At 48.1% G+C, this 10,838-nt stretch overlaps 1 protein-coding gene across 3 annotated transcripts in view; it reads right to left on the reverse strand.

The window, feature by feature from the left end:
• WWP1 (WW domain containing E3 ubiquitin protein ligase 1) overlaps positions 1 to 10,838 on the reverse strand; it is a 167,864-nt gene that overhangs the window by 137,323 nt on the left and 19,703 nt on the right. Inside the window, exon 1 of one of the 3 annotated variants that reach the window (XM_075353120.1) lies at positions 5,848 to 5,929. The exons of the other annotated variants lie outside the window; for them this stretch is intronic. The gene's annotated coding sequence lies outside the window, so the exon portion shown is untranslated. Of the gene's footprint in view, positions 1 to 5,847; positions 5,930 to 10,838 lie in introns of those variants that run through there. 3 annotated transcript variants of the gene reach the window in all.

Consider the following 10,838-nt stretch of genomic DNA (forward strand, 5'->3'; position numbering starts at 1 on the left):
TTATTATAATAAACATTATTATTATTATTTTAATTATTATTATTATTATTATTATAATGATATACTGTTTATCTGCAAATAATGTCGGGGGAAGAAGAGGGAGAGGTTTATTGGAATTTCAATATCCAATACTTTTGTTTTCAGAATACATAGACTTTTCTCCTCTCTCCCCATTGGAAACACATGAATGCTTGGCCGAACGCTTATGTGTATGGGAAGTCGGGAGAGAGAAGTCGACCAATGTTCAGCGAGCTCGTGTACGGCCAGCTTTACAAATAACAGTCGAGATCACTAAATTTGGATCCAGAAACATCTCACGTCTACACCCATATTTATATACTTAAATTCTTAGTAAAGGAAGAAGGTCGGCAGAAAAGGACCGTTCAAACCAAGCTCAGCACCTTTACACAACACAGGCCTAGGAAAAATCTGAAGGGTCCAAATCTGTTGAGGTTTTTGCTAAAGATAGTTCTTCATTAGCTTTTTTCTTTTCAATAAAGTGCTCGGTACAACTTCTCTCCAAACTCCTCTGGCTCCAAGTCCGGAGCTGTCAATCAAGGAAGGGGGGGGGGCAAGATAGATGCAAGGTGCGCCTAATTAGCATAGCTAAATAAAGAAAAATGTCAGAAATGGATTTGAACACTAAAAAGTAACATTTTTATCACGGCTTGTCCTTTTCAAGGCACTGTGCTTGGTTTGAATAGTCAATTTCTGCTGACAGACTCCTAAAGATATGCAACAATGAAAATGGAGGGAAAAATCTTAGCAGTTTTCTCCATTTTGGACCCCAAAAATGTTTTAAAGTGCAAATGTTGATGTAATCATACCCCATAATAACGTGCAGTGCTATCTGGCAGCAAACCAAGAGCATCCATCCTAATTCATGGCCTGAAGCGGCTGCATCTGGCCGCCTGAGTACAGCGCGCTCCTGCCGGCTCCGCCACACTTACACGTGCCCCAGTACAGACGATGGTGCTCGGAGTACGGCAGGTAAGTGCACAAGGGGAATGGAGGCCGCATAATCAGAGGGGGACAGTTGTTATGAAGTGTTACCACCTATTTATAACTTCCAGTGTGAGGAGAGATCATGTTCTGGCATCGGAGCAAAGATCATATATATAGCCTGCGGGGGCCGACAGGCTCCATCACATCCATCCATTAACTAATGATTTAGCATTACAGGGGCCAGGAGTGGATCCCTACAGCCGCCCCCCCATGGAGTGGATCCCTACAGCCGCCCCCACCATGGAGTGGATCCCTACAGCCGCCCCCCCCCATGGAGTGGATCCCTACAGCCCCCCATGGAGTGGATCCCTACAGCCCCCCATGGAGTGGATCCCTACAGCCCCATATGGAGTGGATCCCTACAGCCCCATATGGAGTGGATCCCCTACAGCCCCATATGGAGTGGATCCCTACAGCCCCATATGGAGTGGATCCCTACAGCCCCATATGGAGTGGATCCCCTACAGCCCCATATGGAGTGGATCCCTAAAGCCCCATATGGAGTGGATCCCTAAAGCCCCATATGGAGTGGATCCCTACAGCCCCATGGAGTGAATCCCTACAGCCCCATGGAGTGAATCCCTACAGCCCCATGGAGTGAATCCCTACAGCCCCATGGAGTGGATCCCTACAGCCCCATGGAGTGGATCCCTACAGCCCCCATGGAGTGGATCCCTACAGCCCCCATGGAGTGGATCCCTACAGCCCCCATGGAGTGGATCCCTACAGCCCCCATGGAGTGGATCCCTACAGCCCCCATGGAGTGGATCCCTACAGCCCCCATGGAGTGGATCCCTACAGCCCCCATGGAGTGGATCCCTACAGCCCCATGGAGTGGATCCCTACAGCCCCATGGAGTGGATCCCTACAGCCCCATGGAGTGGATCCCTACAGCCCCATGGAGTGGATCCCTACAGCCCCATGGAGTGGATCCCTACAGCCCCATGGAGTGGATCCCTACAGCCCCATGGAGTGGATCCCTACAGCCCCCATGGAGTGGATCCCTACAGCCCCATGGAGTGGATCCCTACAGCCCCATGGAGTGGATCCCTACAGCCCCATGGAGTGGATCCCTACAGCCCCATGGAGTGGATCCCTACAGCCCCATGGAGTGGATCCCTACAGCCCCATGGAGTGGATCCCTACAGCCCCATGGAGTGGATCCCTACAGCCCCATGGACAGCACGGTGGCTCAGTGGTTAGCACTGCAGTCTTGAAGTGCTGGGTTCCTGAGTTCACCAAGGACAACATCTGCAAGGACTTTGTATGTTCTGTGTGGGTTTCCTTCGGTGTGCTCCTCCCACACTCCAAAGACATAGTGATAGGGCATTTAGATTGTGAGCCCCAATGGGGACAGTGTTGCTGGTGTATGTACAGTATTATTATTATTACATCCCTACATCCTATGGAGGGGATCCCTGGCTACAGTCCTATGGAGGGAATCCTACATTCAGTGGAAATAATCCAGGATCTGATAGTATTGCAGTCACCATGGATCAAAACAAAACAAAAAAAAAAAAAAAGAGGGGGGGGGGGGGGGGGGGCTTTGCGAACTGATGGTCCAAGGTTACAGAATATGTGTAGCCCCTAAATGATAATCAGTATAATTCCAAATGGAATGCCAAAAATTAGTCCCCTGAATGACAGAGCTGAATAATCTTAAAGGAGGTGGGTGAAAAGATAAAAGTGAGGGGCGAGGAGGTTCATGCACCTATAATCCTGGCAGAATGCTAATGGAACGGCTCACTCAAAAAAAGCAGATGGCAGTTACAAAGCACGAGAATGGGTTTGGTTCACGGACTTGTCAGACTGGTATGTGCACCAAAAGATGTCCCATTTTGTTGTGAAGGACGAGGGCAGTAAGAGGATGCTTTTCTGCAGGATATATATGAATGGACAGTGACATCTCAGATCCCCAGCAGCTTTAGTGTGTGAACATTGTGTCTGGTCAGGGGAACAATTCAAATTTGGGACACATTAGGTTCTGGTACTGCAGACAAGTCCTATCCAAGAGGATAAGACCCGAGCTGCAGTACCGGCAGCGGCCACTAAGTGTACAGAGCTGGGGTCTCTACTCCACACTGGAGACCTGGGTGCCGGACCCCACTGATCTGATACCAATCATCTATCCCAAGGTTAGATGATCAAGGCCATTAGCGATGACAACACCTAAAGAAAAACCTTGTGTAACGACCCGGCCGGTGAGATACAAGATGGGTCTGATGTGGCTTCTCCGCACCCCACTCCTATGTACATACACGGGACAGGCTGTCAGTCACCGGGACAGGGAGCGGTCACATCGGACTCATGTGGCTCAGACTCGCGCTGCTTGCGGTTCAGGCAGCAGGGTCAGACGACAGCTTCTTAAGGTGCTTCTACCACCAGGTTTTCAGCCATTCCTCTCTACGTCCTCACACACATGCACGCTCAGAGGTCGTGCACGACTTTACAATGGGGAGAGGGAATAAGCGGCTGCCAGACAACTGCCAGACTTTTCTTGCATGGGAACAAAAAGGATCAGACAGGTTAAAATCCAACTTGCTGACTCTCTCCTCCACAGTCTAGGGACAGTCAGGACTTGTCTATACACATGAGACAGTTGGAGGGTCCTGCAGAATCAGTGGGGCTTGGTGACCTTCCTTAAAGGGACACAGACTGCCGATATAGACAGGTTCAGCCAACAGTCTTGTTTATGGGGGAACTCAACCGGATGTCGAGAAAGATAAGGATCCGGTATGTCCAATTTCGGACTGCCGATCCTGATGTCTCAGTGAAATAAACCCCCAGCAGCTGAGTCTGGCAACGGCAGAGACCACAGGAGCGCTCCTGTGTATGGGAGAGTAGGGGGAGACAGCCGCACAGCTATGTGAAGTGTATGGGGGGGCTAAGTGTATGGTCCCGGGGATACCAGCTGTGTAATGCATTGTACAGGTTACCAGTGGTGTGGATTATCTATGGGTGGGCAGCATCCAGTGCGGGGGTCCCCCTATCTGCCCTGCATACTGGTATAACGGGGTCAGGGATGGTATAGGGGATAGTATGGGCTTCACTAGGGACCACACACTTCAGTAGGGTTGAGGCTCGGGCTGCATATATACAGTGCTCTCCGCTCAGCGCTGCATATATACAGTGCTCTCCGCTCAGCACTGCCTCAAGGTTTAGCCAAAATTCTCCAAAAACAGGACTGATGGAAACCCCACCAGAGCCAGTCCTGCTCACGAGGCGGATGGAGTCGCTTTGGACGCTGTCTGTCCTCCGTCCAGCATTGCTCGTCTCCAGCAGACACGCACAAGACTGTTCTCTGCCTGTGCTGAGCGGAGGGCACTGTGCGACTGTAGCGCCCCTGTGCCATCAGGAGCTATAAGGAACTGCATCCTGTCAAAGACCCTACCCCCCAGGAACCCAGAAGACCAGTGCCGGTAACACCAAAACATTCATACAATCCCTGTTTTCTCTACCCCCCCCCCCCCAAAAAAAAAAAAAAAAAAAAAAAAAAAAACTGGTGATGGGCTAGGGTTGGACCCAATGGATGGCCACTTAGGGGTGGAACTGATCCAGTCCACATGACGACAACCAGGGAGGAGGGGTCAGACAGTCAGTGAGTGGAAGTGAGAGGAGACGGACGTAACCGTACTGACAGGAGAGTGTAGGAGTGACCTGAGGGCCCAGGCGTGTGGTTGCCGAAGGAGTACTCTCGGAACCATAGCACTGGCGGGGTGCAGAGCCATAGGTCAGGAAAACTCTCCAGGCACACCTGATAAAATCTGCACGGTGAGGGGACCATCCAGGACCTCACCAACCTAAAGGTTCAGGGCACAGTAACGATAGGAGAACCTGGGAACGAGAGATCTGGACCAACATGGTTCAAGTTACCCACTGAATGGACTAAGACTGAAAGACGTTCAGGAGGGGAGCCCCCAGAACGCTCCAAGCACGGGGACCCACCAACCAGAGACAGGGTGCAGGGGAAAGAAGCCACCAGGTCCCACACCAGCACTGGAACACTAAGGGGACCAGTGGTGAGGACCAGCCTCTATCGAGTTGCAACAACATCGCTGTGAGTAAAAAAGAACCAGTTACACTGCAATCCCTTGTGTGGCCCTACGTTCTGTCCGCACCCGGGTATACCATAAGACCCCAGCAACAAACACCATCATCTATCCTCTAGGGCCCGGCCCTACTTGCAGAGAGCCCAACATCCAGGCTGCCATTAACACCAGTCCCAGCAGCAAGAGACTATGCCGCGGCGACTTCATCTATATAGGTGCAACTCACAAGTGGCATCACGAAAAAAACAACTTTATCATTCATGTACATAACTCTTTAAAGCGACCCCCAAGGTCACGGAACTGGGCAACGGCCACCCAGTGATCTGTCCCAGTAAATATACTGCCCAGGACAGTGTACCCCAAAGCCCTGGGGCGAGTCATGACCCCAGCCTGAGTATCTACAAATCCCAATAATCCGGCACAAAGCTGAAAAATAAAGTTAAAATCTCACGGCTGCGAAGAGCTTATTTCCATAATTGTAGAATAGACCCCCCATGTATGTCATGTCTGGGGGATATGGAGTGGGGGATATGGAGGTACGCTGTCATTTTTTACTTGAGCATGGGTTTCATCATAAAATAAAAAGTATAATGCAAGCCATGCTCAGGCAGAGCTCAGCTCATTATTTGCTGCTCGGATATAATCCATGAGTGTGAATGGACAGTGTGATCTGAAGATGATGCGGCAGTGTCAGTGCACAGGGAGCACGTCCTCTGCGGGTGAGAGGTGCAGCAGATGGATGGGACTATGGACGTCTATGTGCGACCAGTCAGATAGGGGAAGATGCACTCACAATGTCTGTGCAGTCCATGGCAGCAGCGCTGTGCACCCTCCTCCTCCTCCCGTGCCAGTCACTCTGGACACTACCAGCCATGTGACTCTGATGTCACCAATACAGGGAGCCGGGAGGGACAAAACTCAGTCTCACAAGCCTCAGCTGCAGACATGGAGCAGACAGAGGAGGGGTGTAGGGGGCAGCAGAGGGGGGATAGCTGTGGACAAAAGCTTTGAGATGGACAAATTTTGGTTTTCACAGTTTGCTGCTGCTTCTTTGTGGTTCGATCTTTTAAATCGGACGTTTCTATGGTGTACTGAAGTAAAATTCAGCGTTTCAGAAGTTTTAGGCTGAGACCCCACTTTGCGTTTTCCTACTTGCAGTTTCTAAACGCACGTTTTGGGCTTAATTGATTTGACCAAAATTGCCTTTTTCAGAAATTAGCGCCGAAACTCGTTTTAGATGTGTTTTCTGCACTATTTACATGCTTTTTCACCTGCGTTTTGATAGATGCGTTTTGAACATCAAGACACTGCTAAATAAAGTTTAATCTGTCAAACAATGAAAAAAAAGGAACACCAATGTTAGAAATAATAAAAGAAAATAGAAACATTGAATTAAATTATTGCGGTAATATACTATTTATTGCAAAAATAGCAATAAATTATTATTTTTTTTATAATTTAATTGTGTTATAATTTAATTGACTTTGCTGTGAAATCAAAAATGCATGACTTTTGGCATGAAGGTGCTTCTCAAAACGGACCCTAAAAGCAGCTAAAACGCAGGTGTAAATGCAAAGTGGCGTCTTAGCCTTAAACTTTTGTTGACAAATACATCAAGTTTAGAGTAAAAACTCAGTATTTACCCTTATCCGAAATTTCTAACACCCCCCCCCCACCCCCCCCGTACCAGCAATAGCTATGACTTCCAGAAATCTCATGCACGATTGCTTTTTTTCCCCTGACTGAAAAGGGAAAAACTGCAGCGTTTTTGAAAAAGGCAGAGTCAATTCTAGCAGCGTTTGGTGCTATTTTCACCATTGAAAGCAATGAGAGTGGAGAGACGCAGCTGTGCTGTTTTGCTGCTGTTGTGGTGAAGGAAAAACTTTAAACATGTACGGCAGACAAATGACAAAAAAAATAAATAAATAAAAAAAATTTAAAAAAAATAGACGCAAAACCTACTTATTACGCAAGTTTTGATAGTTTTTGCTGCAGCAAGAAAGCAACATGTGAACACACCTTGAGATTTATGTTCTTCCACTCCGCTTTTCCAGGATGGATCTCAGGTGTCAGTGGGATTGGGATCTGGGGCGCTTCACATCTCAGATCTCAATCCCACTGACAACGCGTGATCCATCCTGGAAAAAGTGTAAAACCCTATACACCCATGAAATGCTGAGAACTGAACTTAAAGCGTAACCGTCGTTTTAATATTTTTTACATGAATTAATAGTACACATGAAAATAACTTTTGTACTATATCTTACACAAATCTGCTTCTTTCTCAGAAATGGTCAGTCAGTATCAAAGTTCACAAATCTGAGGTAAAATCTGTATTCAATAAAGACTTTCCCATTACTGAGAGGAAATGGCAGCTGGTGAGATTCTATCACTATGGAAGAAGCGAGGAGCTAGAGGCAGGAGCAGGGAAAAGCTAGGAGGCAGGGAAAAGCTAGGAGGCAGGGAAAAGCTAGGAGGCAGGGAAAAGCTAGGAGGCAGGGAAAAGCTAGGAGGCAGGGAAAAGCTAGGAGGCAGGGAAAGCTAGGAGGCAGGAGCAGGGAAAAGCTAGAGGCAGGAGCAAGGAGCCAGAGGCAGGGGAAAAGCTAGAGGCAGGAGCAAGGAGCCAGAGGCAGGAGCAAGGAGCCAGAGGCAGGAGCAAGGAGCCAGAGGCAGGAGCAAGGAGCCAGAGGCAGGAGCAAGAGAGCCAGAGGCAGGGAGCAGAAGGAGCCAGAGGCAGGAGCAAGGAGCCAGAGGCAGGAGCAAGGAGCCAGAGGCAGGAGCAAGGAGCCAGAGGCAGGAGCAAGGAGCCAGAGGCAGGAGCAAGGAGCCAGAGGCAGGGAAAAGCTAGAGGCAGGGAAAAGCTAGAGGCAGGGAAAAGCTAGAGGCAGGAAAAGCTAGAGGCAGGAAAAGCTAGAGGCAGGGAAAAGCTAGAGGCAGGGAAAAGCTAGAGGCAGGGAAAAGCTAGAGGCAGGGAAAAGCTAGAGGCAGGGAAAAGCTAGAGGCAGGGAAAAGCTAGAGGCAGGGCGAGGAGCTAGAGGCAGAGCGAGGAGCTAGAGGCAGGGCGAGGAGCTAGAGGCAGGGCGAGGAGCTAGAGGCAGGGCGAGGAGCTAGAGGCAGGGCGAGGAGCTAGAGGCAGGGCGAGGAGCTAGAGGCAGAGCGAGGAGCTAGAGGCAGAGCGAGGAGCTAGAGGCAGAGCGAGGAGCTAGAGGCAGAGCGAGGAGCTAGAGGCAGAGCGAGGAGCTAGAGGCCAGAGCGAGGAGCTAGAGGCAGAGCGAGGAGCTAGAGGCAGAGCGAGGAGCTAGAGGCAGATCTATCTACATAGAATTTCACCAGCTGCCACCTCTTCTCAGTAATGGGAAAGTCTTCACTGAATACAGATTTTACCTCAGAATTGAGAACTTTGATAATGACTGATCATTTCTGACAGAGAAAGAAGAAAAATTGTCTAATAAAATATATTACAAAGTTTTATGAAATAAAAATAAAATTGACGCTTATGCTTTCAGTAACCATATTAAAAAAAAAAAAATCTAAAAAACAATGAAGCAGCAAACTGTGATAAGCAAAGCTGGTGTCGATCTCAAAACTTTTCGACATGATTGAACATCTGCAACAGGTCACGGGATAAGATCCGGGATGGTGGATGCAGTCCATGTGCTGCTCTACAGACTTGTACTACAGAACCACCTGCAGGGCCTACAGTCCCAATATTAAATGTACAGATTCCAGACCCATAAATGAGATAAAAAAGAAATTTATCTGCCAACCCAAATTGACATTGTAAACTAAACGCACAGACTTGTAGGGGATTTCGCCATGATAAAAATGTCTCCTTTATTGCTCCCTGCCTCCTAGTTAGTGAGCCCGGTGCCCCCATCCTGCCACGGGTATTACATGACCCCCAACTGCGTGTGCAAAGCTGCCAGTTACACCAAATTATGCAACTTTCCAAAGCTTCTCATGCCCACAATACTGGGGGAACCTGTGATGAATCGGTCCCATGTGCTTCGTTTATAGTTTGGGCTGCGTAATTTCGTAGCTGCGTCCGACATCCGCATATTATATACTGGGCCTCTACACCCTGTATGGTGGGTCCGTGCGGCATAGCTGCAGACCACCATGTCAGCGGTTCTCAGACATTCACAGGATTCATTGGATTTCTTTACATGCTGAAATTGCAACTGAATGCAATAACTGTTTGGAAGAGTTTTATATAACAAAAAAAGAAAAAAAGAGGGGAAAAAAAGGGAGAAAAAAAAAAGGAGAGAAAAGAAAACCGAAAAAGAAAAAAAAAAAAAAAAAAAAGAAGGAGGGGAAAAGAAAAAAAAAGCCCCAAGAAAATATTAAATATGTATTTATGAGGTATTAATTAGCAGATTACCACATTTTCTGGATTATGTAAATAAAATATTGTCATGCTTAAAATGATAGATTCTTTGGGCTTATTAAAGTAAATCTGTCAGCAGCTTTTTTACCATCTCATCTGAGAGCAGCATGATGTAGGGAATGAGAACCTGATTCCAACAAAGTATCACTTAGTTTACTAGGTGCAGCGGTTCTGACAATCTGATGTAGCAGAGTTCAGAAAGCTGCTCACACCCACACACCAGGCTCTCTGTGTACAATGACTATTGAATGTGAGCTGCTTATCAGAGGTGGCATGGTCGGACCACTTGGCACGAGGCAGTTAGGCTGGGTTCACACATAGCGACAGCGACGACGTCGCTGTTATGTCACCATTTTCTGTGACGTAACAGCGACCTTTTAAGTCGCTGTTATGAATCGCTGCTTAGCTGTCAAACACAGCAGAAGCAGCAGCGATCATAACGTCGCTACATGTGCAGAGAGCAGGGAGCCGCACACACTGCTTAGCACTGGCTCCTTGCTCTCCTAGCTACAGTACACATTGGGTTAATTAACCCGATGTGTACTGCAGCTACATGTCACAGTGCAGAGAGCAGGAGCCCGGTACTGGCAGCGAAGGTAAATATCAGGTAACCAGGGAAAGGGCCTTTCCCTTGGTTACCCGATGTTTACCCTGGTTACAGCTTACCGCAGATGCCAGCTCCTGCTCCCTGCATTTCGTCGTCTCTATCGTTCGCTGTCACACACAGCGATGTGTTAGTCACAGCGGGAGAGCGCCATTGAAAGAAAATGAACCAGGGCTGTGTGTAACGAGCAAGCGATCTTACAGCAGAGGGCCAGATCGCTGCTCAGTGTCACACACAGCGAGATCGCTAATGAGGGTCACTGTTGCATCACCAAAACCGTGACGTAGCAGCGATTTCGGTAGCGATCTCGCTGTGTGAAGCACTCCTTAGTCACAGCAATGATAATGTCCTGGCGATAAAACCTGGGATTGTAAGTAAACAAGAAGCACACAGCCCCATTAATGATGTTGCTGCAATCCGTGTCTCAGGGCCTACATCCTGCAGTCTTCAGATTCCATAGCAAAAGCCTGCTGACAGATTCCCTTTAATGGATTCCAGTAGCCAATTTGTTTTTGAAGAATGATGGATCCCATATCTTTGAAGACGATTCCTTAAACATGCCGCAAAGCAGTCTGCGGTGGTTAGACGGTGAGGGGAAGGGAGTATATAACCCTCATTGCCTTCCATGCTGAGACTTTGCACTGCAATCAGGAGATAGTTTTAATAACGTATCAAAAGTTCAGCTTCAAAAACAGAAAACAGCCGAGAGGTTTTCCCATTATTGGCCGAATATCAAAAGTCCACAAAGTGCAACACGTCGTGATACAATGAATAACTGCCTTCTATATTAAAA

Source organism: Anomaloglossus baeobatrachus, chromosome 6 (assembly GCF_048569485.1).
Source record: "Anomaloglossus baeobatrachus isolate aAnoBae1 chromosome 6, aAnoBae1.hap1, whole genome shotgun sequence".
Taxonomy (NCBI): Eukaryota; Metazoa; Chordata; class Amphibia; order Anura; family Aromobatidae; genus Anomaloglossus; species Anomaloglossus baeobatrachus.